This window comes from Triplophysa dalaica, chromosome 1 (assembly GCF_015846415.1).
Source record: "Triplophysa dalaica isolate WHDGS20190420 chromosome 1, ASM1584641v1, whole genome shotgun sequence".
NCBI lineage: Eukaryota > Metazoa > Chordata > Actinopteri > Cypriniformes > Nemacheilidae > Triplophysa > Triplophysa dalaica.
The window spans coordinates 31,834,904-31,840,924 of record NC_079542.1 but is presented as its reverse complement, the minus strand read 5'-3'; positions in this window follow the sequence as shown (position 1 = coordinate 31,840,924).

Genomic DNA, 6,021 nt, shown 5'->3' with positions numbered 1-6,021 from the left:
CTCCAATCTTTAGGAGAAACATTCAGACTAAGTTTACGGTACTTAATCTCTGTTACAGAGATACTTAAATGAAAAGGTATTATTGGACCAGCATGGCCTGTCCATCGATTCCCAGCAGCTTTCCCATGGTGATGAGGGGAAGGGGCGTGGCCTCGCGTTAAGGGCGCAACATCAGGCCTTACGGCCGAAATCAAGAGAACTGCGGTGAATTCGCTTCTTCCCCGTAATCAAACAAGTCCGCAGGGGCCGGGGGGTCGGGCGTCACTCCTGTAACAGAGATGTTCTCGTTAATCCCCCGTGCAAAGGGGAGCGGGCAGGTGGGCCGACCCCATCATAGTTGACATAGTAAAGAGCTGCCAGCGGAGTTGGAGCGCCCGGAGATCCATGCTTGGATCACATAGCTCAGAGGCTGTGTGTGGAACCACTTGGCCTGCCATTGTCCTTGGCGATTTGAAAAGCTGTGGAAAGCCTGTAATCAGATTAAAGATTGCCGGAATGAAGGGGGCTAGTTTTTCTTCCCATTTAAAAAAAAGAGAACAAGGAGGGGGATTGCAGCCCCTCTAATCAGTACCTGCCATTGAAGCGCAGGAGAGGAGCTAAATAACTCGGCGGGGAGTGTGAGTACAAGGGCCTCATGGACAAATTGGCCTGTTGTCGGTGGGGTATAATGGTGGGCAGTGAGTGGGGGGTGGAGGAAAGGTGGTGCCTTTCTTTCAGCAGCCTTTCACCTCCTGACCTGATGATTATATCACTCTTAAGGGCCGATCGGCACCGGGCAATCCGTGCATCTGTGCTGATCTGTTACTCCAGCAGGTCCGAATTTTTTGGGTAAAGGAAGATAACCTGCACTTCTCAATCTTGACTGCACATCTGGCCATTTCTTCATTTCTCCAGGAATTTTTATTGAAACAAATATCTTTAAACTGTTTACCATGTTTTTAAAAAAGTCTTCTAGATATGGAGTATATTTTCTTGAATTACAACTTTAGCCTTGTTTTGCATCAAGAAAATTGGTGTTAAACTTTACCCAAAAATTTTGGTTCAACTGAACAATTAAATCAACAAGTTAACTTATATTTTTGAGTTAATTAAAAAATATTTTGTCAACCAAACAAGTTTAGTCACCTCAACAAGAACTTCATTGAGTTAACTAATATTTTTAAGTTGAATTAACCAACAAAAAACAACTAATAGTTTTGCATGATCAAAACTAATGATCAAAAACCTAAATATTTATTATATATTTATTGGGTGAAATTATAAAAAAATTAAATCCCTTCTCCCACATGTCCACTTTTTCTCCAATATACCGTTAGATATTCACTGAGAAGACTTACAAATTATATTTTGATGAATGTTGGTAACAGAAAACTGCTGGTCCCTATTGATTTGCATTGGATTTATGTCAATACAATAAAAGTCAAAGGACACCACACTGTTTTTGGTCAACAAAGTTTTCGTAAAATATCTTCTTTTGTGTTTTGCAGAAAAAAGAAAATCAAACAGGTTTAAAATGACAACAGGGTGAGTAAATGATGACAACGTTGTCATTTTAAGGGTGAACAATTGCTTTAATTCTTATAAACTGAAGGACTTTTTGTAGACACTATCTTTCTTTCTTTCTCTGTTTCTTTCTTTAGCTACATCGGTTATTGTTTAACTAAATTTAAAAAGCATTTGGTGAGCCAAATCAAAAACATTTGTCATCTGTGTGTCTTTATAATGTGTAATTCAGGATTACCTTCTGTATTTCTTTTACAATAAATTGTGACAGTGAATCAGGCCTTTGCCTCAGAGAACAGTCCTACCCTGCTTGTCATGCTAATCCTCATTATTGGTGCCTTGTTAGGGGACCTTCATTCTCTCGTGTGTTGGTTTTCCCAAACCGGTTCTCATGTCGGCCGTTCCTTTATATGCATTCATGGGTTTCCAGCGACAGGAGCATTACACCTCGTTAAAACACAATCAGACCCGTTCAGTATGACATGAATCCATTTGGATGGGTCAAAGGGTCAGGTCTGAGCGAACATGACCCCATGGACAATAAATATAGTGGCCCATTTACACAAGATTCCAAGCTCTTTGATTCGGACACGAGGAGCTGGGAATGCAATGGATGGTGGGACAAAAAAACATGGAGCACTTAAAACACTCTCATTAGAGGTTTCACCTGAAGCCGTTTGAACGAGAGGCTGTATAACAGACGCCTTATTTTTTCACTCAACCTCAAAGCTTTTTAATAGTAATCTTCAGTATATAATCTTTATGTTGCAAAACCACCGTTGAGACGACATTATGTTGGAGATAAATTAGCAAACGTCCAACGGCATGGCTTTTCATATGTTTTGCATTGTCAGACACGTAGCTCCTCATTAACACATTCAGTGGGGTATATCACACCCTTTTCTCTGGATCAATCCTCCTTTCCCAGCCCTTCAATCAGCCGTTCAATGCTCAGTATGTTTGTGGGAAGGAATCAATAGACGAACACATCTGCTGCGTTTAGGGAGCTGGCTGCCCTTCCCGTTCTCTTCGCTACATTCCCACCCGTCGAGTGGCAGGCCCTCTAAGTGAGGATCTTAAGCCGTGTCAGAACTAGAATTACAAATAATTACGAAGTGGAACCGATGATTACGGCCAGTTCCTTTAAGCCGACGCTCGGGGAAAAAGGCGACTAATTGGATGGAATAAACTGATTGGCTCCTTTGATCGATTCCTCTGTTGAGTGACACAAGCAGGGACAAATTATTTTCCCTCAGTGGGCATGGAAAAAGGATCGCTACCTGATCGAGAATGGGAAAAAAGCTTTGAGGATGGACTTACAGAGCAAGCTGTCAAACATAAAACTTGAGACTAAAGGAAACACCTCCTTCCTTCTGGTTCACCATCTGCTTGAGATGCGGTTAAGGTGATGTGCTGATGAGCCGCACAATCATTAGCTGCATTATTGCATGTTGCTTTGGAAAGTTTCTTGTTGCCTTGAGTGTTTTTATTTGAAAGGACAATTTGGTTCGGAATTGAGTACGAAGGCTCAGCAAGGGCTTATTATTTTAGGCCTCGTTTTATTTATTTGTAGTTCTTGTGAGGATGAAAGACGATGGATTTCACAGGATTTCGCTTGATGGAAGAGATTTGAAGAAACAGTCAAAACTTCTGCTTTTGTGGTTAAAATCAGAACAGTATTGCCAATGTAAAACGCTGTGATTAAAATGACAACATAAAGAACAATGTGTTGTAATGGCAAGTCGGCATTAGACAACGGTGTCTTCCATTATCCACAACAATTGACAAGTTAATTTCAAATGCTTAAACCATAAACACAAATACTACAAGATTTGCATTTTTATGTTTAAATAATAATGACAATAATAGTAGTAATAAACAAAATAAATACAAAGTAACCAAAAAAATTTGTTTGCTTTTCTTTGAAGTATTGCAAAAAATACAAAATAATTCAATTTCAAATTTAATTTTCTACACAGTGAACAGTTTCTAATGTGCAACTGTAACTTTATGTTTTAATTCTCCATTTACTAAAGTGGAGCTTAAAAAATGTAGTGGACCAAAAATTCATCCCATCCCAAAAGAAATGTGTTTCCCGCCCAAATGAAGTCTCAGTAACCCTTTGTATACTGATTCCCACCCTCTGTTACAGAGAGAAGACCCGGCGACATCTGTATGCACTGGTGCCGGCAGCCCTCGTGAGCTTTTACAGAGGCCCTGTCGGATCTTGGAAGCAAAAAACAACAGATTAGTCATGATCTTATCCACCACGTATCTGCCCCTTTCTTTTCTTCTGCTGACAAGGGTTGAGAGGGGGAAGGGGCCACTTTTCAGAGCCATCAGATGAACTTCACACCAGAGAAAAGATGTGGGGGGAGACGGGGAGAGGGCCGTCTTTTCAGGCGTGCTCGGAGAAGCGCCCTCTCTGGCCTTGTTGCTAAGGTGTAAGGCCTCTCCATCTCATCGCTCCTGTTGCTAGGGATGAAAGCCTTTTTATCGCTGGCAGCGGTTGCTAGTCAGGGCAAAAAGCCGAGGAGTGCACGCCATGTCGTCTGGCGGCATTGTCGTCTTGGCTGAAACATCTTTTTCTTCCGAGAGGCGCTGAATGACAGCTGGGTTGTGTACCTCACGTGGGACCCGTTTCCCAGTGAAGGGAACCCCAGACCTTCTGGGTGGTATCACGGAAAAAGTTGCTTTTGAGTATGTGCAAGCCAGATTTCCCGATTGCTCTTTGGCTAAAAGAGATGCTTTTTATTTCCTACAATTGCAGTGGCCTCCAAATTTATATTCCTGCAGTTGTACTTTTAGAGCCTGCTGTCAACACCAATGTTAAGGATTCAATTCATTTAATTCACCGTAAGTCACTTTGGATAAAAGTGAAAGCATCAAAAACCTTTTGGGTAAATGCATAAACATAGTGTCTGCTAAAAAGGGGCCCAGACAGTCACCTGTGTCTTGAGACTGGAAGACGGGGCCTCTAACTTTCCGGGACATAAAGCGTAACAACTGTTACAGATTCGCAAGCCGGTCTGGCTCCATTTATCAATACATGCATATTCATATCTCCGCATGCAGCTCTGAGAACCGAAGAGCATCTGAGGCCCCTGGGCCCCTGGGAACAGCCTCGGAGTTCCCAGAGTCTTGCTTCAGCATGACAGCACCATATAGGAAGCGTGAGGGGAGATCCGCCCTCAAGAGCCTCTTAACAGACATCAATCCAGACAGAGCCTTGTCTGGAACCGGACTTCGCCACGTTCAAGTCCAAGGACTGTTGTACAAAGGAGGGTGTGGACAGAGGGGTGGAGTCACATACACCATTGACTTAAAGAGGTTGTCTGATTAAATGGCTGCGTGCATTTGCCTCCCACGACCATCGGGGGACGCAGTTCCAGACACCGGGGTCAATAAGTCAGTCTGAAGCAACTAATCTACCCCTTCGTAGACTAGACTGCCTCTCTGAAATGACTTCCATTGTATGAAATCCATGGGAATTCTCACTAGGCAGCTGAAATGAGACCATCAAAATGAAGCTCTTCTGTCGCTCTAATCCCTAAAGTGTTATGTATGTATCTTATGATTCCTGACACTCCTGTGATTGCAATAATTCATGTGCATGATTATATTTGAAAAGAATTTTCCATGAAAGAACGTTTAATCTCTCCTCCAGACATTATACATCATAAGCGTGTGACAGACACTTAAAGACAGGCCCGGGAGCACATACACTTACTGCCGCATGTGCTGAGTGTCAAGCAGGAGTTATTGGCAACTCTGCCATGCAGGAACAATTGATCAGCCATTGGAGAGAAGTTGCAGAAATTAAGATGCAATAAACCTTGTCCACTGAACAATGGATGAAAGCGGTATAAAGTCAGAAGTGAGAGAGAGAGTCAAATTATGTCCTCGCTCAACTATACAGTATATACAGCCGCAGAAAAATTAAGAGACCATTCCAAATTTTATTTAATCAGCATTCTAGATGTATTGTGGTCATTCCAGTCCAGTGTCTGTTGAATTTCAACAAAATCAAACCTGAGGAGTGACAAAGTCATCCAACAGCAATGTGAAAGACTGACATGAAAACTGTGATAAGATCGAGGTTATCACATTAAAAAATACTTTTACATTTGAATTTGTAAATATTACTATTTAAAAGTTCAAAGCTTAAAAGTTAATATATATGTGCAGTATTTGAAGTCTCAATATATGCAGGGAATCATTGTCATGTAAATGCTACCCTACTTTAGTTTAGTTCCTACTTCACTGGTTTTTTCACTGCAGTTAGTTTATAAACGAGAGTATGAAGCATGTTTGTTTGCACTGTCGTTTGTCTTGTGTTGTTTACTGTATAAGGGTAAGTGATTATCTGCTGTCTTGTTTGAGTATCGTGACGTATTCATCTTAATTCATGTCATGTTCTGGTCACTATTGAGTTTTTTAGTTTGGTCAAAACCCATTTTCATTCTGAGTGTTTTTATAGTAACGATCAAATAGACATGCTAAAGGCAATGATAACTT